At 40.2% G+C, this 23,416-nt stretch overlaps 1 pseudogene; it reads right to left on the bottom strand.

Annotated features, from left to right (window-relative positions):
- Positions 1–1,088: 1,088 nt before the first annotated feature.
- Positions 1,089–23,416, bottom strand: part of LOC124973797 (small G protein signaling modulator 1-like) — a 45,290-nt pseudogene continuing 22,962 nt past the window's right edge.

The following is a 23,416-nucleotide window of genomic DNA, read 5'->3' as shown; positions in this document are numbered from 1 at the left end:
AGAACACAACAATATCTAAGAAGCTAAAGCCTTCCTAAGCCTCTTTGGGTGGCCATGCTCAGCAGAGTCATTTGAAGCCAACCTTGTGGGCAGGGGAGTTCTACCAAAAGCAGTTTTGGCCATACTTCTTGAAATTACTCCTTATTTTTTAAAACATATATTTTAAAATGCATATAAAATCCTATGTCATCTGCAAACTTCTTCAGAATAACATGAAGGAGTAGGACATAATTTATGGTCAAGAGGGCTGGGGCACAGAAACCTGTGTCATGACTATTTTTATGTTAAGAATTCTTCACCATAAAAATGTTTCTTAAGAAGATGCAAAAGAAAAATAGAATCCAAGGGCTGGGGTTGTAGCTCTGTGGTAGAACACTTGCCTAGCATAGGTGAGGCATTAGGTTCAATCCTTAGCATCGCATTAAAAAAATAATTAAAAGAAAAGCTTAAATTCTTCTTGAAAAAAATCTGATGTGGATTCAGAACAGCCCAAACACTGCTCTTCCTCCCCACCAGCAGCCAAGGCTCTTGGGACTAGAAGAATGGGGTGGTCGCCTCAGCCCCATGGCTGCCCTTTGCTCTCCATAAGACCATCTTGTTGGGCTAGAACACAGATATTAAAGTAGGGAGCTCCAGTCGGGTGATTCTTTTCAGTATGACTCCAAAGTCACTATAGTGTTGTGTGGTTGCATATATCCTGGGTACCAAAGAAGAGACAGCTCCAGGGAGCAGAAACCCTGCAACTACTCCCATCCCCTTTTAAGGAGTGATGAGAAAGGATGGGCAGACACTGGACATTTTCTTGCATTAGCAGGCTCTGTGGGTCTTTGTAAAGCTTTCCCTCTCTGGTTGGTATTCCAGGGCATTGGGTAACCCCCAGCCCTAACCCTCTTCTCTTGGTTTCTTCATCCTCCTGAGCTTCTGAGCTACCCTTAAGTTCACAGCTGCAGGAAGGCTGGCCAGGTCACCATAACAACCAATTTGAGTGGCAGACAGGGCAGGGTGCACACCTCTGCTTCCCAGGAAGGGAATCTCCCTGTGCCAAGGAGAGTAAATGGACTCAGGGGATTCACCATGGACCCAGTGTCTTACCTCTTCTCATAGTCCAGGTCCCCCATGAACCTGTTCATAAGGTGGTTGGATGTCCAGCCCAAGGTCATGATGTCAGCTGACTGGAGCATGAACAGGTACCTGGTGACAGCCTCCATGTCATCCCTTTGCAGAAAGAGATCAGTCCTGGCCATGGTGATGGAGGACATATGGATGAAGGCCCTGATCATTCAACTCTAGGATGCAGAGCCAGGTTATCTGAGAAGCTGAAACTTTCCAAAGCCTCCTTTGGTGGCCATGTTCAGCAAAGTCATCTTCAGCCAACCCTGTGGGTGGAGGAGTTCTACCAAGTGCAGCTTGAAAGCTACTCACCCCTGACACTGTCACATTCTCTCTCCTGAGGCCTAGGGGTCTTTAGAACAAGGAAGGGAACTTTGTCCCTCTTAACATCACCATTTTCAAATCAGGCATTTTCTGGGTCAATCTTAAGGGAGAAAGAGATGGCAGCTGAGTTTTGTGGCCCATTCCCCAGAAACCTGCTCCCCAAGTATCCCCAGCACACTCCAGGCCAGCAGTCAGATCCTCCACCTCCCCAGACTTTCCTAAAGGATTTCTTACCTGCTTTATTTTATCCAAGTAGGAGGGATATGGCAACATCCCTCAAATATGAAGGAGGCAGCCCCTGCACCAAATCTACTTAAATTACAGGCAAAGACCCATAACTGTTTACTGAACACCAAGTACATAGGGAGTTCAGCTCAGTCCTCAAACAGCCTCAGCTGAGCTACGCACCCCATGGAGGAGCAGTATTCCATCAATCCTAAGATGCACATTCTGTTCCTTTCACATTTTAACCTCCCTAAATGGGGGACATGTCTTATCCTTGATGAGAGCTCACAACTGTGATGCAGAGGTGACTGCCTGAACTCACACAGACTTGGTCATAGTTGTTCATGCTGTACTCACTTCAACTGAGTTTTGTGCACCATTATTATTGTGCACAAGCAGGACAGTTTCTATTTTAAATGCCTTTTTGGGAGATCAGTCTGTGATTCAACTTTGACTTGAAAAAAGTTACGGTAACAGCAAGAGGCTGGGAACACAGCAGCAGAGTACTAATGTGATATTGGTGAAGCAGGTACATTATTCATTCCTGCAGGGATGCCTGTAATTACAAATTTCCTTGAAAAATAGAAAGTTAGTACTTTAAGGGACATCAGATCCACCCCAGAGATGTGAATGCATGTTCATGAAGAACTGCTGCACTTTCTACACTCATGGGTCAAGGGGCACCAAACTTTTGTGTAAAGAAACAGATGGAATAGTTTTGGCTTTGTGAGTCATATAGGCTTGGCTGCAACCTAACTCTGCCACCATAGCCTGAAAGCTGTACTACATAACACATAAACTTATGGTCATTACTGTATTTCAATAAAACTTCTGGACTGTGAAGACCTTAGGGATATCTTAAGTAATGTACTTCAGTTACATTTTTTCTTGTGTGTACTGGGAAGAGCGATGAAAGATTAAAAGGCAAACCAAAAATCCTATATTCAATTAGGTCTCAAAGACCTGATTCAAAATGGGTAAGGGGAAATTGTGTAGTGAAAAAGTCCTGAATGTAATCTAAACAGCATTTCAGAAAAGAAGACACATCTTGAAACCATGTCTTCTTGTACTTAAGCAAACAGAGTCTTGTGCCCATGGTGAGAAGCTCAGAGGGAGAAGGAGTTGCCTAGGGTCACTCGGTTATTGTAACTATGCCTATGCAACTGGGGTGACTGACAGTTCACAGAGGTTCCTCCCAGCAGAGCCCAGATACCATACTGACCCTGTGACTCAATGGCCCTGGAGAGTGGACAGCCAATGGAGACACTGCACAAGGGCAGGAGTTGCATGTGCCCTACTCTCCCCATATCCCTGGATCCTGATCAGCCTCTGGGGAATAGAAGGTGACTGATGAATGGCACCAGTTGACCTGAATTCAAATCATAATTCTGTCTCCTAATTCACCTGTATGGGACTCAGTGTTAGGATGGGGGAATGGGTGGATGTAAAGATGATTAGACAGAAGGGTGGGTGTGGGATATAGATAAAAACAGACTGATGAACAAAAGGTGGGTGGATGCCTAGATACAAGGAGCACCACAGAGAATGGAAGAGGACTGACTGGACAGCAGGCTAGAGATACTAGTGATGGATGAAAGGATGGATGAATGAACTGGCAGGTGAGTGAGGGATGGATGAACAACCTGGAGCCAAAGGGAAATCCTCCTCCACAACCTACAGCCAGATCATCAGAGCGAGATCTTGGCCCACAATGAACACTCATTGGCTGAACCAGAACATTGTTCTTGCTGTAGCACAGGGTGGTTCTGGAGTTCTGGTGCAGGGACTCCACATAGTCATGGGCAGAGAAGGATGGCTGGTCATCCATGATTCCACTTGAATGCCTCTTCTGGATCTGGTAGTGTGATGGCAGATGGACAGATAGCCCTGGAGTGACCTTCAGGACCTCTACCCTGCTCCCTGCCCCCAAATCCCTCCCACAGCCCCACTACCCACCCCACTCATGCAGGGTTGGATGCTTGCTGGGAAAGTCCTACCACAGTTGTGAGCTGTGGATGTGGTGCCTCTGGACCAGTTTGTCAGCTGAGGGGTTGATCTAGAGGTGAACTGTAGTCTTCATCTTGGTGTACTCCAGGGCATGGGGCCCCACTGCAGAATACATGTGGCTGGAAACCTGTAGCCCCAGAGAGATGCCCTCCCTCCCAACTACTACAGACTGGGCCACTCATTTCACTACCTCTCCCCTCCAGTCAGCTAGGATGTCCATGACTCCTGAATCCAAGAGACCAAAATGAGGCCTTGGGAACAAGAGGCAGTGAACAATTTTGATGGAGGAGGCTGGATAGGGGTCAAGGGGTCCTCAGGAGGTATCCCTGAGACCCAGGACCAGATGGAACTCAGACCACCAGACCACATACCCAACAAGGATGCAAGGATGGGGCCATCCATGGGGTCCACCAGAAGAGCTTCCTTCTCATTTTCATAGTATTTACTAGAAGAGGAACGGACACTTAGGTTTGGATAGAGACCAGCAGAGGATCACAACTGACAGCTTGGCTGGATCCTGTGTTGCCCACTCACTGGGAGAGTTTTGGCTGCCCCATGTGTAGAATAGGGACCATCGTCATATATGGCAGAGGGCTGACTTTTGAGCAAAACAATAGATGAACAGTATTCATCATGGAGTGTGGTTTGCACCTGCTTAACACACTCTGAAAACAGGGCCATTAGGAGCAACAGGAGTCATGAGCAGAAGGCTAGATAATTCCACTTTCTTCTACCATGTCTCTGTTGAAGGCAGGAAGTCCTGAAAGGCTCAGCTGATGTCTGCCTTCCTATCTCTGTGCAATAAAATGTTGCTTAACTGCACTGTGCATCCAAAGGCCATGCCAACAGGGTTTCCTGCCCTGACAATGAATGCTGAAAATACTGACCTAAGATGCTCAGAAAAGCCCCCTGAAATTTGGTTCTGCAAAATACTATGGGACACCATCAATATAAGGATTGTGCAGAATGTTTCTTCATTTGTTTGTTTGTGTGACCTGTTGTGCAATGATATCTAATTTCTTGAAAACTCATGCAATCCAAAAACCAACAGAATTTCAAAGTTGGAAAGGACCTTATTTTAGCCTCCCAAGGATGTTGGGTTCAGAGAGGGTAAGTGACTTGCTAGAGGTGACACAGATCAGGTCACTCCATCTGCAGGCCTATGCAGGCTTGGGTGACATCCAGCTTGCTTGGTCATTGCTAGCATACACTACAGGGTGACTGACACAGGATCTGGAGTAAGACAGACTACATGGGAGCCCATCTCAGCCACTTTCCACCTTGTCATGGCTCACTAGACAAGGGAATTCCCTCTCTAAGCTTCAGGGTTCTCTGCTGTAAGTGGGAAGAGTAACACAATATAACTGCTCAGGTTGTTTTCTCCCACCTCACTAAGGCCACACAGTTATAAAGTGGAGTCATTCACTCCAGGAGGGTAAAATAAAGGACTGTAAAACTTGTAAAAAATACAAACTATTCCGAATCCTTTCGGTACTCTGAGTGAGGGTTCTCTGATTCAAGATGGCAGGCTGACCACCAAAGGATGAAGAGTGGAAAGGTGAATAGGTAACACATTTTGAAAAGGTTCCAGAAGACTTGGGCAATTCAATATAGCTCAGCACATACTGAAAGGGGCTGCAGCAAAGGAAAGAAACAAATATCTGTTTGGCATAATCTCAGAGGGACTGCTGCCTTTGAGTTCCAAATGACACAACAGAATAAGAGTGAGAAAGGGGATCGAATAAAGGGGAAATAATTCTAACTCATGTATGAATGAATGAATAAGGTGGTAGGCTCCTTGTACTCCTCTTTCCCAGTGGTGACAAAAGACATATCTATGAAGATGGAAAAGTTCCACTGAGTACTGGGTAGAATGAAGGAAAAAAGGATTGACAGCTAAACTTATCATGGTAAAACATCAGAGTACCAGATACAGAAATCATGTAAAAGGAATGATATTGGATCACATTGGAGACCAGCAATGATACCAGATGTGATAAGACCTTGAGGCAATACCCCAAATCATTTTGTCCTTAATTTCATACAATGTTATACAACATAATAAGTATCTCAGAAAATCTATCCCTCACACACCCATTCTGAAGAAGTCACTTCAGAATATAATTCAGCGAAGTAAAGGTAAAAACCAAGAAAGAGTAAAATATGGAATACAAGAAAATACAAAACCAACCCAGAAGAAAATAAAAAGTGATTCCAGGGTAAATGTTTTATAAAAAGGCTGCAAAGGAATAACAATGTTTCATGAATCTGGAGACAGTCATGTTTTCACAGAATGTTTTAATGACTCTGAAATCTGAATGTCTCCCAATTAGCAATGTGTTCCAATTCCTGTTGGCCAGGCTTCTGGGTGACATAGATGTCATTGCTTGGTTATAGCTATTTATTGTGTCCTTATTTCAAATGAATTATGGGTCTTGCTCAGCATTAATAGTAACAAAATTAAATTCTATCTCATAAGAGGAAGGTGATTAGAAACTCCAGGAAAAACAGAAATTTCTATGTTATGATCCAGCTGAAGTTAACTAATGGCATAACTCTGAACAATTTTGATAAAGACAACCTGGGACAGAGCTGCAGAACAAAGTGAGGTTTTAATAATTTGCTGCAGCAAGAGAGACCACATACCAGGGGCACTGTGAGGCACCTCACCAAACACAGGCAGAAATTTGGTTATTATGGAATTGGGGGAAGGGCAGAGTGTAGGTGAAAGATCGGTGAAGTTGTGGTTGCACGGGCACCACGCAAAGCAGGGATGCTTGTAAAGCCATTAATGTCAGCCTGGACTTGAAGGAGACCCAAAGTTCTGTGTCTTGGAAACTTTAAGATAAGTGTGAAATTCTGTGTGTGAAAATGCCATATCTGAAGCTCTGTACCTCATCTGTTTTCTGCATCAAAGTGACTCAGGTCTTCTAGACCAGATCAAGATGACAACAAAGTTTCTGAAATTTTATCATTTTAAAGAACTAGCTTTCTCAAAGTTGTGTCCTAGGTGGTTCTTCTATTAATGTTATTTATATAGTCATCAAAAGGCAAAGGTTATTTGTTGAATTTCTATAAATAGCTGATTTTCAATAAATACTTGGTTTTCAAGTTTATAGACATACAACTATCATTATAGACCAGAATTTAAATGTTAATAACCTTGAAAATATAAAAAGTCAATGATTACATGACAAAAGATGAGTCCAAGAAATGAATAAGAAGAGGTAGAATGAAGAGTAAGAGAAGGAATATTATCATTTAAGAAGCAGTGACAGGAACAGGAGTGGAGCTCAGTGCTCCTCTAGGATGCATGAGGTCCTGGGGTAAATCCCCACATAAAGATAGGAGGGAAAGTTTAGGGTAGATGAAACACTTCATCAGTGGAAAAAGAAATAAGATAATAATATAAAATTTTCAAATGCAAGGAGAAAGTAGGACTGTTGTAAATTTGCTAAATCCTTTTTTCACAACAGTCAGCAAATAAGTGTCTTACTTTTATTAAGAAATCAAGAAACAACAACACATTGTACAATTTAGAGTTAGGAGGTAACTACCAAGAAAACTCAGTGCAGAAATATTAGAAGATATGAGAAGCAGATGTTTCTATGAAGTAAGAACCAAGGAATAGTGTAGTAATGTTATCTTTTTTTATTATCAATGTTTATCTACCATATTGTTAGTCACATATATTTAGTACTTTGCTAAAAAAAATTTGGAGGATGGGAAAGAAATAGGCCAAGGGGTAGAAAACGTGATACTTTGCAGAACAGGATTTTAAATTCCTAATTAAACAATACTTACTCATATTCTTTGGTGGTTTTATTCATTTTATCTTTTACCCTGTCACCATTCTTCTTCTCTTTCTCTGTAATTTCACTCTGATACACCTCGTCTCAATAAGCCTGAAACATGAGAGACAGCTATGTTACCAGCTTGCAGTTCCAAGACAGACTCAAACATGGTCCTCAGAACCATGACAACCCTAGAAAATATTTTTATTTGCCTCTGAGAAATGCAGATTGAATGCACTCCAGACTAGGGCACCAGCCTTAAATCATTCATTTCAATCTAGGGAAATTTTTAATAGGTCCAAATGGTCAGACCCAACCCAGGGTGCCTCTGATTCTCCAGGAGAAAATCATGTCTGCTCAAACTTCCATGAAGATTTACCAACTTGAATCTTGCCCAGACCAAAAATTAAACCCAACGCTTCCCCTGTTTTGCCTATCTTTACCTCTTAGGTCAGAAAAAAACCTCAGCTAATATATCAGAGGTTTCATGCTGGGGTCTCAACCTAACCATGACCCCTCTCACCTACCTCCCTGATTTCCCTTTCTAAGGAAGTACCTCTCAATCCTGTTTGCCATCTTTATACTATAACATTCACTACTGCCCAAAATGCTCTCATTTACTATTTACTTGTTAATGGACTGTTTCTTCCTGCTGGAATGTCTGGAACAGAGCAACATGGTCTTTTTCATAGAAAGATATCAATCACCTGGCCCAGAAAGCCTGGTTCAGAGTGGACCAGGAGGAAAGAAGGGAAGGAAAGAAAGAGGAGAAGGAAGAAAAGGAAGGAGGGAAGCAGAAAGGAAAGGAAAGGAAAATGGACAGGAGGAAGGCAGGCAGCAAGGAAGCAAGGAAGGAAAGAAGAAAGGGGGCTGACCTTCTCATTCACATGCCATCTGTTGGAATGCAACTCCTCCTCAGATGAGCTTGAAATGATGGGAGGTCCACATCACATCAGGCTCACCTGGACCACCCACACAGACATCTCTATCTCTGACCAGTGTGTCACCTACATGGTGAAGTTGAGATGAAAGCTGCAGCTGGAATCTGCATCTGGAACTCAGCATCCTCGTCCTCAGAAGCCCTAAAGTGTAAGGAGAAATAATGGTGAACTTCACTGAGAATTTTGTAATCAAGGACTTGGTGTTCTGTTGAAAACAAACGTGCGAAAGAGGTACTTTACTCTTGCTTTTCTGACAAAAACTCAAGCTTAGTGAGGGATCATATTTGTCCAGACCACCAAATAATGGAGATGAGACTTGAACCCAAACCCACCCACTCCAAGGTGCACATCTGCCACTGTTAGGTGAGGCTGCCTGGGAGCTCTGTGATGACAGGCCTACTCACATTGTGTGCTCAAATCCCAGCCCAGACTGTGACACACAGCAGGTCTTCAATAACTGTTGAATGGAGTCAGCTTACTCTCTTGGGGTTGTACTCTCTGCTACTGGGCAACATTTGGGCAATTCAATCCTCACCTGCTTTATTTACAGCCCTAGGCTCATTTCCAAAATACATACAAGATTATGACCTGTTGATGCCAAGGCACATTGTCCCTGTGATAGGAAGGGCTATCCCAACCCTGTTCTGAAGGGTCACCAAAGATTATTCTATTAAAAACAATTTATGTGAAACCTTTGAGTAAAACCATGGTCAGCCCAGCAAATGACAAAGAGCTCAAGAGATGTTTTCTACAATGCATTAGAGAAGTGGGGTATACACATAAAGCCATCTGGGAAGATACTCAAACACCACCAGGAGGGTGAACTGCCAGGATCAGAGCCAAGATCACGAGCAAGAACAGAGCAGTGGCGAGCACTCCATGCAAGTGTCAGGAACATTCATGTCTGTGATGGTTTATAGCAGAACTTCCAGTCTTAGAGAATGCAAAAACAAAATTGAAGCAGCTTAAGGAAAATGTTGGGGGTACTTGTGTATCTTAGAAAGTTAGAGAAGATAAACATATAGGTAACATTTAAGAAAGGATCAAGTTTAAAAAAAAAACTAAGCCTGTTTGAAATAATTTTACCTAAAACAGGAAAAGAAGCTCCCCAGTTTTGGTATGACAAGGAGTGAGTTCAAAACAATGGTTCTCAAAGTGTGGCACCCAGACCAGCAGCAGCATATCCAGAAATGTGATAGAAAGGTAAATTCTCTGATTCCATCCCAAGCTACAGAATCAGAAACCCAGAGGATGCTGCCAAGAGATCCTATTGTATTCTCAAGTTTGTGAACCACTGTTTTATAGTAATTTAACAAGGTGACCTCCTCTGAATAGTTTTAAAATATAAATTGAGAAGGCTTGAATATGTCACTAGAATCACACTCATTTCTGAGATCCTCAGAACAAAACCAAAGCCAAAAGTGTAGAACAAAACCTTGGGATTTAGGAAATAACTACTGAATTCAGAAATAATTGGATTGTACAACATTCCTTTACAAAAATCCAGTCTCTTTAGGACAGTCTGTCTCTCTACCCAGAAGTGATTTGTATTAAAAAGAGATTCCATTAAGTTTAACCAAATGTTTCTATTAAATGATATCATTAAAAACACTCACTGCATTTCAGTAAAAATTATGGGTATTAGGCTGGGGATGACCATGATAATGACCTTCACAGCTTAACAACCTGTTGGGTTTTTTAACATTAAAATTTGTATCTGATCATCTTTCAAAAAAAGAACCCTAAGGTGAATTAAAACTGTGAATTGAGATGAACTATTAACTTTTATATGTGTATTTTTTCTGGAAATAAATTTTCTTTCTAATTACTCATGATTAAATATATTCTTTTATCTCTAAATATGAGCTGGTGTACAAAAAAAAATGATTCCTGATGCACCCTGTGAATTTGTAAAGAGTCTAAAAATATAATGCACATAGTTCTGATTTCTAAAGATGCAAAGTAAATGGGAATCAGTGCTTAAAAAAATCCTGTGAACTAAGATTTTAGTTTTATCATTCTCCACTTTATTTAAAATTTAAAGTAATTCTTTAAAAATACCAAGTCACACATGCACATGGTAAAAACTTCAAATTACATTGAATGTGATATCAAAAGTATGAATCTCCCTCACACCCTGGATTCACATTTCTTCTCTCAAGGGGCAGTATTTAACAGTGTGGGGTATATCCTTTTATACTTATAATGTACTTATTTGTTTTAATTTCACCTGATGGTATAGGAGTTTGTTCATCTTTCTTCACCTATGTTCCAGTTATCTCATTATGCCTAACAAACCACTCTAAAATGGTGGCTTAAAACAACAGCAATCAGTATTTTCTCACATGGTTTCTGTGGGTCACAGATCTCAGAAGGACTAGGCTGGGCCCTGGCTCACGTGCAGACAAATGGTGGCTGGGTAAATGTGATGGCTGGCTTCTATTGTATGTTATCCCAGGGCCCCTCCATGTAATCCTTCCTAATGAGTTAAGTATGGGCGCTCAAACCAGAGGCTCCCTCAGAATGATCAAGTAGTAGCTAGAGGCTTCACTGATCACATGGCAGTATTCCCCGAGGGTAGACTCCGTACCCTCACTATTGTATGCCCCAGCCTCAAAAATCACAGAGGATGACTTCTGTCAGACTGTTGGTCAAGACACTCACAAAAAAACCATTTCAATGGCAAGGAGAATATATCCTATATTAACAGGAGAAGTGGCATGTCAAAGAGCTGCTTTTTTAAAAATGCTGTGTTGCTGAACAAAAATACCTAACTCATTGTTTTCTAAATGGTTGCATTAGATTTTCTGAGTGCATTAGATTTAATTAATCAATCACCCCATCATCCACCAATCTGTTGTAATTATTTTTCATTATAGTGGGAAACCCTCTTCAGATGCCCCTCCTCTCTAATTTACCCACACCAAGGGTAGGCAGACTATGGACAGTGGGACATATGCTTTTGTAAATAAAGTTCTATTGGGACACAGTCACATCCATTCATTTACATATTATCTTTGGCTACTTTGGGGCTATAATGCCGAGTAGTTGAGTAGCCACATTGTTGTAACAGAGACCATGGATCCTACAAGACCTAAAATAGTGTCTGTTCCCTTAAGAAAAAGTTTGCCAACCCTCATCTCCACTTTTGGAACAGATAAGGCCTTGCTATCAATCATTTACATATCTTTATTGATCAATGTGCTTTAGTAAGAAGAGATCTCAAACTATATACCTGGTAGACATTTTACTTGACTTGTGGTCATTTAAATTTTTTTCACAATTAGAGAACAACATTCCCATAAAAATTGGAAAATTTAAATAAAAATCTACAATGTCTATTTCAATTGGAACAGAGAGTGGGGAAACTCTGGCTATCATTCCCATAGCACCATAATCTGCCAGTAGTGATGGTGCTGCCCAAGCAGATCAGCCTCATATTCAATATCCACCTTCCCCCCTAACCCCAGGGCCCCCCAATCCCAATTGCCCCACTGACTCTGAGGCTGAAACTGGTAGTGTTTTCCCTAGGATTTTTTAATCCCCATCCTAGTCCACTCATTTTAAATGGATTAAAAATTGTCAAGATCTGCACACCCATGTTTAGAGCAGCATTATTCATAATAGGGTGAAAACAACCCAAGTGTCTATCACCAGATGAATGAATAAACAAAATGTGGTATATGATAAAATGTAATATTCACCCTTAAAAAAATAAACAAAATCCTATTAGATGTTTCACGGTTAATGTCTGAAGTCACTATGTTAAGTGAAATATACCAAACACAGAAAGATGAATATTGTGTGATTCCACCCACGTGAGGAAGCTAAAGCAATCAATGGGGATTTACTGCTTCATAGGGACAACGTGCCAATTTTTGAGAATAAAAAGAGTTCTGGAACTGGATGTGGTGAAAGGTGAACAGTGGTATGAATGAAAGAGCTAAGACATTAATTGTAAGCATTTTACCACAAGAAAAAAATTAAAATGAAAAAAATTTTAATGGTCATGGACTGGGGTCATGGACTAGCTCAGTGGTACAGTCCTTGCCTGGCATACATAAGGCTCTGGGTTTAATCCCCAGCACCACAAAAAAATGAATTAGTAAAAATAAACAATAAATGATCACATATTCTTTCTCCTCCTTCAAAGAAGCCCTTGTATCTGGGCCTTAGCAATTTACATCACCCATAGAGTACTCTAGAAGTGATGTTCTGGGACTGCAAGACAAGGTCATAAGAAGCCGCCGCATCAATTCAGGTGTTGTGGAACATTCTCTCAAGTGACCATGTAAGAAGTCCAGCCACCCAAACATGTCCATGCTGCAAGGCCACATGAAGACATGAAGTTAACAGTGGTAGCAAACCCAGCTTCAGTCTCCCCTGCCACCAAGTCCACCATTGAGTGAAACTGGACTGGACCCTCCAGATCAGCCCGTCTGGCAGCTCAATATCACTGAACAACCTCCATCGATCTCACTGGCCAAAAGAAGCACTTCCATGTGTGCCCAAATTTCTGCCCCACAAACCAAATAGTACAATGGCTGATGCTTTGAACCACTAAGTTTTGCAGATTTTTATGCAGCAACAGAAAACAGGAGCACTTTCCCGGGCTCTGTAGATGTTTCAATATAGAGCCCTACTTCAGTGTGACTTGCCAGTGAATGGGTCATCTTATTAGTGACCTCAAACTCGAAGCTGTTTCTGACCTGTAGGCATTTCATTTGCCATGTTTTGTACAGATCAACAATACCCTTGAAATATTTTTGGAAGAGTTGATCATATAAATTATAAAGACAAAATATACAGAAAAAGACTGTCACCTCAATCCCTTCACTTTACCAACACAGGCCAAAGTCATTTACTGTGTGGCTTTACCAGGTCACCCAGGTAGGAGGTAGCACACCAGGAAGACAGTCAAAAGCTCCTGATTTTCAATTCTGCCTCTCTCAAGAAAGGAATCCAGATGCTGCCTGGCTGCCTAAGGCTTTCACACTCATAGTTGTTAGATAATCAATAAAACACAGAACTCCAAAATATTTTAAATATCCCTTGGTCTCTGTTGCTTATTCAAAAGTTGCTTGTGACCCTCAGTTACCATCCATTAAATTATAAACACTGGAGAGAGGACTTTAAGCTGAACTGATGCTGCACTGTTGACATACTCTGATATTTTCCAAAAATTCTTTATCAACTCATTGCTTAACTCTTTTTCATAAAAGTTGGGTACTCATGGGTACAGAGGACTTATTGAGTTTACACCTTAGTTCAACAGAAGCTTGTAACTCTAGCTGCATAGCATTTCAAATAAAATTTAGTTCCTTCAGCGGAGTTCTTGCCCAGTGCTATTTTAAAAATAATTGAAAATCTGCTTCCCTTGAGACACTGTGAACATTTTTGATGTCATATTGATTTGTTCTTATTTATTTATTCTTAATTTTGTTGAATTTAAAAGATCAAAATTAGAAGATACCTGACAAACATTGTTTATTGCAATAAGTTCTTGTGCCTTAAATTAAGATTATAGATGAATTGTAATGTTCCACAATATTCATTCAAGAATACGAGGCATAGTTTATGGGCCCAAGAAACAAGCTGACAAGAGTTTAAGAAACTATTGTAGTCTTGCTGCCTCTGACCAGTTACCAGTTTCCCAGGAGTCCCTACTGTCACTTACACACCATACAGCCTTGCCCCCTTGAGTATGCTTGCTCTAGAATCTGCAGGAATCAATTATGTGCAAGTCTTTAACAGCTCCAACTGCCAACCCTTACCCTACCCCTACTACATTGTAAATGCATGAGAACAGAAACCATGACTTCTTTTTTTTTAAACCACAGCAGAGGGGACAACTTGGAAAAAACATTTATGAAACCAAGTTGAATTTTCTGAACAATTAAAAAGAAAAATATATAGCCACTAAAAAATAAAATGTAATAAACTAGTATGTATTTAGCATTGCTATGGATTGAACTCTATGAAGGTCTGAGTAGAAATACCACACATTCCTTCTCTTAAGGCATGAGATGGGAGGAAAGCAACATAGGAAAATATAGGAAAAAAAGATTACATATATGTATCTTAAGACAGACAGAGAGAGAGAGTCTTGACTATAAAATACTCAAGAGTTTCAAAAAAGATAAGCTGTAGCGTACAGGGTGTAGCTCCATGGTACAGCACTTGCTTACCATGAACAAGGCCCTGGGTTTGATCCCAGCACTGCAAATAAACAAAAACTTATAAAAAGAAAAGATTTTAAAATAGATGAAGAATTTGTATGTGAGGAAACAGGACCAAAAGAAAATTCTAAGAACACAAGACACGGAAGTTGGAAGAAGCAGTGGATGCGCTGTGGAAAGTGTGTTGGCCAGGCAGGTGCCATAGGAAATAACACTAAAAACCAAACACAGAACATGGAGTGGCAGAGGTTCAGTAAAAAATTGTCATAAAAGGAAAGATATAAAACAGTTGCCTCAAATTTTCCCAGTTCACAGTTTTTAAAAATCTAACATGTTTTCTATATTTATAGTTAATAATTTTATTTGGGGATGTCAACTGGAAAATTGGGAGCCAAAACAACCAACTTCCTGTGACATAGTATAATTTACTCACTGTTTTTTCCTACAAAGGCAAAACAGATGGAAAAGTAGTTGGAGGCAGGGAGCGTCTTAATTAGCTGCCTAAGGGACCAAAGGTTTTCATGTGTCTCTTGAGAGTCACTTAAAATCAAGCCACCCAGAGAATGTCCTGAATTACCTAACTGCCCTCTGGAAATGTAACAGGAATGTGTAGGGTGGCAATTGCCAACACCCAGGATCCAGTGTCTTTTCCTGGATTAACCTTTTGCTGTTTTCTTCTGGTCTAGCCATTCTTTAGAGTCCATGAGGAGAAATAATCTGAGAGGTTTTCTGACCCCTCAGAAATCATCTCACTTCATTATCTCTCATCTTCTAGAGGAGGAGGCTGGCTGTGGCAGCTGGCTCACTCTGGTCCCAGAGACCTTCACTAAACCTGCATGCCTCTCCTCTCTGAGGAAAACAGTAAAGCATGCACTGTTATTACTTGAAGCAGAAGACAATGGCCCTTCCCAGACTACATACTGTATTTACCTTGGGGAAATAATTTCACCCTTCTGCAGATACAAGGGGCATCAGCTCTGAGCCACCTACATGTAGTAATGCATCCTACTCAGCAGTATGTCCTTTTATTTGAGAGAAGAAACATAACAGGTAATTATCATCTTACCTGGAGAAAAACCCATTCTATACATTTGCTGAAAAGGATAGGCCCTGAGGTCCAGAGTTGGATGTAGGGACAGACACATGCCTAGGTAGCCTCCCTGAGGCAATGAGGCCCAGAATCACGCTCCTTACAAGTGTTATAGTCAACAACTAGTTTCTGTGTTCCTGATGCTCTGGCAGCTGGGGCTTTGAACCTGGAGGGACTGTTCCTCTCATTCCTAGAGAGGGCAGATGACTGCCCTGCTAGCACACCTTCTGCACACAAACCAAACAATCCTGGGCCCACACCCCAACCACATCCTCTATCAAATGCTCACAACAACACTCTGCATACCCTAAATCACTCAGAGCCAGGTACTGGACAGCTCAGGACAACTGTTACAGCCCAGGATCACTGAAACTCTCCTGCCCTAAGCTTACTCAGCAGACCCACCCAGCCATGCCCACTCCTTCCCATGGAAACCCTAATAAACACTCTGAGCCATGCTGTCACCTGCCTCCTGACTGACTGTGGTAGGTACTTCCACCTATGGCCCTGCCTTGGTGCAGCAGTTCCTGTTTCTAGAGACCTGTGAGTACAGGTCTTCCTCCATGAAAATCATCTCTGCGCCTTCAGGTCTCACCATACCTGAATAACACGGTTCCTGTCTACAAATTTAGAACACCTGCTACAATGATCCATGAAGATAGGGCCTCTACTGTCTGAGGGTTAAATTATACCAGAGAATCATTACAGGAAAACTAGGCCAGTGTCCTAAAGCACTGTGGAAACTCAGATACAAAGATAACACCTGATTTTCAAAATCTGGGTGTGTTGGGGGGGGGGGGGTTGCCAGGGAGCTTCATAAAAAGAGTTCCTTATTAATTCAGAATATAAATCAAGCAAAAACTTGCAGCCTGGCTATGGTGGGAGAAGACCAGCTGTTGCCATCCACATTCTGTTCATTAATTAAAGTGTAGAACATTCAGGGGACTATAGTTAGAATGATATGGCTAGTGTGCAGACTATAAGGAGACTCACTCAGAGAGGGAACTGAGACTTTAGACACAGGCAGGAACCAGACCTTGCAGGGTCTCTTGTGTCCTTGGAGTTTATCCTACATTTGATGTGGAGCCATTGAGGACATTCACACAAGAGCATGGTATGCCAGGTCTGCTGCTAGAAAGATGATCATTCTGGTTCCAGTTGGATGGGTAGAGTTCATGTCAAAAATTTATAAAACATGTAAAAATAAGACTAAAATTCTAAGAGATCTCCAAGAAAATCTAAGAGATTTTTTGAAGAGTCTAAACCAAAAGATCAAGCAGGTCTTTGTTACCAAGAACAAAACCTAGAGGCTAAAAGGAAAAGATTAATTTATTTATCAGCTTGGGACTTAAAACTTTTATATGGTAAATATGCTGTAAGCAAAATTAATAGACCAGTAATAGATTTATGAGGGAAAGATTCAGAAAACAGTGGGTATCTATACCATACAAAGATCTCAGAGATATTGATGATTAACAGGATAAAAATGCAATAGAAAGATGGGCAAAGAACTTGAAAGAAACAATTCAGAGGACTACTCTGAATGACTAGCAAACCTATTTTTAAATTTCTACATGTGTACATACTCAGGGAAATGAAAGTTACAGGAACAACGAGATATCACTTTATATCTAAGAGATGGGCAAATCTAAAAAAGCAGCTGTATTGACTGCTGACAGAAATGTGTACATTCATCACTGGTGACAGGAATGGAATGAATACAGATAGTATTAAGAGTAATAGAATTCAAAAAATGATCTGACATCTATCAAAATTAACATATATGACTTTGAATCAACAATCCTCCTACTGAATATCTAAGCCACAGAATTAAAGCACTGTGAATAGCAGAATATAAAAAGAGGGTTTTTTGTAGCACTGTTTGGGGGAAGAAATGAAAACCAAATTGAGAGTTCATCAATACTATAGTGATTAATAAGTGTCATACAATGTGCCAATGACATGTGACATTGTTCACCATTAAAAATGAATAGAACTATGACAGGTAAAGTATTGTGCAGTGAAAATAATAAGGAATAGAAAAATATATATAATTCAGATGGCACTTGGTGCATTAGTTAAGAGAATGGACTTAGAAGCTTCTGGATCATTGGGACTCAATCCTGGTTCTACCACCTCTTCTCAGCTATGTAATCTTGAAAAAAATATCTCAGACTGTTTTCTCATCTGTAAAATGCTGCCCCATAAAAAAATTAAAAAAAAAACATGATGAGAGTAATTGAGACTGGACACAAAGAATTTAAGAGGAATGCCTGGCACATAGGAAGCAGTTGTAAACATCAGTGGTCACTGAGGGGCCCCATTGTTTTAAAGCAATGAGCATAAATCTCATGTGCAAATGTACATAAGGTCCCCTATCTTCCACTGCTATGTCTTGTCAGTGGTGTTTGTCATCTTACCAATTACTAATATACTATTATTTTCATTTCAATTTTTTTGTATATTTCTGTCCACTTTTAGAATTCAAGCTCTGTGAAAGGAAAGATATTTTATGCCTACAATAGTGCTGGGCAGGTAGCAGGAACTCAAAAAATATTTGTGGGATGAATGAATATGTGTATGTTTGTATTATTGAGATACTATTCCCCCTGAGTCGCTGGAATTTATGAACTTTTACAAAACTGAGACACTAGCTGCCTTTGTTCTGAACTATTTTTTCAAGGATATTTGTCTAGTGAACAGTCTTGGGAGAGAGATGGTATTTCCTTTCAAAGCAGAGGGCAAGTTGGCTTAATGTACAGACTAATAAAGAGAATATTTTCCTGCAAGGGCAAAAAATCAGGAAGGTTCAAAGTTCATTATTAGATCATGTTCCCTACACTTAAGTGTGCTGTCATGAAACCAACTGCATGTGTAGGGATCATTTGGTCCTTTCTGCCTCACTTTGTCTGGGGACTGGGGTCAAGGAATAGAGCAAATGCTATCCCATAGCTATTACCATTACTGAGAGTAAAAGGTGTCCTTTGTCTTTGATCCAGGAGTCTCCTGTTTTCTACCAGCATCCATGAAACAGTTACAAACTTACCAGCCTAAAACCAGGGCAAAATCTCAGATACTTCACAATCCTTGACATATGTACATATACATAGGTTAATCTATGAAACGTGAACACTAATAAAAACTTGAAAAAAATAAATACTACACTAACAAATTTGGGAATATGGGGAGGCAGAATAGGGAGGACCATGTGAAGGAAGCAGGTAGAGGAAGACAAGCAAAAAAAAAAAAACAGAAGAATGCCGGGTGTGATGGATCATACCATTACTTCCAGCAGCTCAGGAGACTGATTCAGGAGGATCACCAGATCAAGGCCAACCCAAACAACTTGGTGAGACTTTGTCTGAAAATACAATAAAAATGGCTGAGGAAGTAGCTAAGTGGTAGAATGTTCCTGGGTTTAATCTGCAAATATTGAGAAAGAGAAATAGACAGACAAAATCCCAGTCCAAAGATGGTAAGGATTGTGATACTGTTAATAATGAGACAATCTAAATCAATTCAAATACCAGCCAGAGAAAGGAAAGTCTCAACAGAGCCTAAATACATGACCTCACACTTTGATATTTCACTGCACACCCAGTCATAAGGAAGAACTGAGATTGCTTCAAACAAGCTCTCAGCATTTCTGAATGTTTGTTCAAGGTTCAACCTACCAAACTCCAACATGCAGTGAGAGCCTGCCCAGCTCTCACCTGCTTGCCTTCATCTACAAATGTGAATTCTTTGGTTTCCTTAGCTGTTGACTTCACAACAAAGTGTTTCTTTCCTGGGCAAGGATGCTGTAAAAAAATAAGTAAATGCTATGTTTAGATTCTTTTTAAAAGAAAGGCTTTGAAACTCCAGGCTTTGTTGTTGTAGTCCTACTGAAATAATCAAGTCTCTTTCAAGAAAGAAAAACCCACTTAAATTAGAAAACATACAAAGAATCAGCTATGCAGCCTCATGTCAGAATTCTTCTATGAGCAAACCCAGAAGCTAAAGAGGATCTGCATGCAAAGTGGGTACCTGGTTCAAAAGAACCAGCAGAGAAACAGAAGTGACTTGTGAGGAGTGCTGTGGGTATACATACCAGCCTCTGCAGCAGCCTGAGTTGCCTTGGGACCCTGAGTCCAACCTGCATGAGAGAAAAGAAATGGAAGAATAAGATCAGGAGGGTGTCCTTAAATATAAGGGTTAAAAGTCAAATTCACTCAAATTCCTCAAAAGGAGTATTCATCTGGAAAGGTAGTTTTGACTCTGATCAGAGTTTGTGTCCAGGCCAGAACTGGAGCCAACAGACCTAGTGGGCTCTTAACCTGCCTGGTCACCTGGATGATCTTTCTTGTAAGAGGAGAGATGATATTAGAATATATGTACTCTGTTTCATTTTTACCTTGGGCTTGACATTGACACTGAGCTCCCTGCTGTTGTATCTCTTATGATGAGTAAAGCTACTCAGCCTTATTCTGATGGGTTCATTATGCAACTCAAAACTCCTGGAAACTCTGGAAAACTGAACTTACCCTGAATATTCCTTTATTTTTTCTTCACCCTGAATTTTTTTACTATGTTTTCTCTGGATGATTTGCCATACTTTCCCAAGTGCATTAGAGGGAAGTGGAAATGTAATAAAATCACCTTCTTTAAAAATCACAGTCATAATCAATAGACCCTTTGGGACTGATGTGAAAGTTATAGCTGAGTGTCAAACATTACTCATGACAAATTCCTGTCTCAATAGTAGCAATGTAAATGGTTACTACTAAGAGTAATAAAGTTTTCTTTCTGGAGGGCAATTTGACAATGTAGATCCAAATTTTGAAAAATATGTGAGCAATTGTCTGCACATTCTTTTTTTTAAATTTTATTGTAAACAAAAGGGATACATGTTGTTTCTCTGTTTATACATGGCGTAAAGGCATACCATTTGTGTAATCATAAATTTACATAGGGTAATGCTGTTTGATTCATTCTGTTATTTTTTCCCTTCCCCCCACCCTTCCAACCCCTCTTTTCCCTCTATACAGTCCTTCCTTCCTCCAGTCTTGCCCCCCTCCCTAACCCTAACTCTAAACCTAACACTAAACCTTTCCACCCCCCATTATGTGTCATCATCCACTTATTAGCGATATCATTCGAACTTTGTTTTTTTGAGATTGGCTTATCTCACTTAGCATGATATTCTCCAGTTTCATCCATTTGCCTGCAAATGCCATAATTTTATCATTCTTTATGGCTGAGTAATATTCCATTGTATATATATACCACAGTTTCTTTATCCATTCATCAATTGAAGGACATCTAGGTTGGTTCCACAATCTGGCTATTGTGAACTGAGTAGTTATGAACATTGATGTGGCTGTATCTCCGTAATATGCTGATTTTAAGTCCTGTGGGTATAGGCCAAGGAGTGGGATAGCTGGGTCAAATGGTTGTTCCATTCCAAGTTTTCTAAGGAGTCTCCACACTGCTTTCCAGAGTGGCTGCACTAATTTGCAGCCCCACCAGCAATGTATGAGTGTACCTTTCTCCCCACATCCTCGCCAACACCTGTTGTTGCTTGTATTCTTGATACTCGCCATTCTAATTGGGGTGAGATGGAATCTTAGGGTGGTTTTGATTTGCATTTCTCTTATTACTAGAGATGTTGAACATTTTTCCATATGCTTGTTGATTGCTTGTACATCTTCTTCTGTGAAGTGTCTATTCATTTCCTTAGCCCATTTGTCAATTGGATTATTTGCATTCTTGGTGTAGAGTTTTTTGAGTTCTTTATAGATTCTGGAGATTAGCGCTCTATCTGAAGTATGATTGGCAAAGATTTTCTCCCACTTTGCAGGCTCTTTCTTCACATTGCTGATAGTTTCCTTTGCTGAGAGAAAGCTTTTTAGTTTGAATCTATCCCAGTTATTGATCTTGCTTTTATTTCTTGTGCTGTGGGAATCCTGTTGAGGAAGTCTGGTCCTGAGCTGACATGTTGAAGCTCTGGACCTACTTTTTCTTCTATAAGATGCAGGGTCTCTGGTCTGATTCCGAGGTCCTTAATCCATTTTGAGTTTAGTTTCGTGCATGGTGACAGATATGGGTTTAGTTTCATTCTGTTGCATATGGATTTCCAATTCTCCCAGCACCATTTGTTGAAGAGGCTATCTTTTCTCCATTGCATATTTTTGGAACCTTTGTCTACTATGAGAAAATTGTATTTATTTGGGTTTGTGTCCGTGTCCTCTATTCTGTACCATTGATCCACCTTTCTATTTTGGTACCAATACCATGCCATTTTTGTTACTATTGCTTTGTAGTAGAGGTGAAGATCTGGTATTGCAATACCCCCTGCTTCGCTCTTGCTACTGAGGATTGCTTTAGCTATTCTGGGTTTTTTATTCTTCCAGATGAATTTCATAATTTCTTGCTCTATTTCTGTAAGGTACATCATTGGGATTTTAATTGGAATTGCAATGAATCTGTATAGCACTTTTGGTAGTATGGCCATTTTGACAATATTAATTCTGCCTATCCAAGAACATGGGAGATCTTTCCATCTTCTGAGGTTTTCTTTAATTTCTTTCTTTAGTGTTCTGTAGTTCTCACTGTAGAGGTCTTTCACCTCTTTTGTGAGATTGATTCCCAAGTATCTTATTTTTTTCGATGCTATTGTGAATGGGGTAGTTTTCCTAATTTCCCTTTCTGAAGATTCATCACTTATGTATAAAAATGCCTTAGATTTATGTGCATTGGTCTTATATCCCGCTAATTACTGAATTCACTTATGAGATCTAAAAGTTTTCTGGTGGAATTTCCTGGTTCCTCTAAGTATATAATCATATCATCAGCAAATAGGGATAGTTTGAGTTCTTCTTTTCCTATTCGCATCCCTTTAATTTCTTTGGTCTGTCTAATTGCTCTGGGAAGAGTTTCAAGGACGAAATTGAAAAGAAGTGGTGAAAGAGGGCATCCCTGCCTTGTTCCAGTTTTTAGAGGGAATGCTTTCAGTTTTTCACCATTTAGAATGATATTAGTCATGGGCTTAGCATAGATGGCCTTTACAATGTTAAGGAATGTTCCCACTATCCCTATTTTTTCTAGTGTTTTGAGCATGAAGGGGTGCTGTATTTTATCAAATGCTTTTTCTGCATCTATCAAAATAATCATGTGATTCTTGACTTTAAGTCTATTGATATGGTGAATTACATTTATTGATTTCCTGATGTTGAACCAACCTTGCATCCCAGGGATGAAACCCACTTGATCATGGTGCACTATCTTTTTAGTATGTTTTTGTATGTGATTTGCTAAAATTTTGTTGAGAATTTTTGTGTCGATGTTCATTAAGGATATTGGTCTGAAATTTTCTTTCCTCGATGTGTCTCTGTCTGGTTTAGGTATCAGGGTGATATTGGCTTCATAGAATGAGTTTGCAAGGGTTCCCTCCTCTTCTATTTTATGGAATATTTTGAGAAGTATTGGAATGAGCTCTTCTTTAAAGGTTTTGTAGAACTCAGCTGAAAACGCATCTGGTCCTGGACTTTTCTTTGTTGGTAGGCTTTTGATGACTTCTTCTATTTCATTACTTGAAATTGGTCTATTTAAATTGTGTATGTCCTCCTCATTTAGTTTAAGCAATTCATATGTCTCTAGAAACTTGTTGATATCTTCGAAATTTTTTATTTTTTTGGAGTATAGATTTTCAAAATAGCTTCTAATTATGTTTTGTATTTCAGTCGTGTCTGTTGTGATATTTCCTTG

This window comes from Sciurus carolinensis, unplaced genomic scaffold (genome assembly GCF_902686445.1).
Source record: "Sciurus carolinensis unplaced genomic scaffold, mSciCar1.2, whole genome shotgun sequence".
NCBI lineage: Eukaryota > Metazoa > Chordata > Mammalia > Rodentia > Sciuridae > Sciurus > Sciurus carolinensis.
Note: the sequence above shows the minus strand (reverse complement) of the source record. Positions and strands in the feature narration are given on the sequence as shown.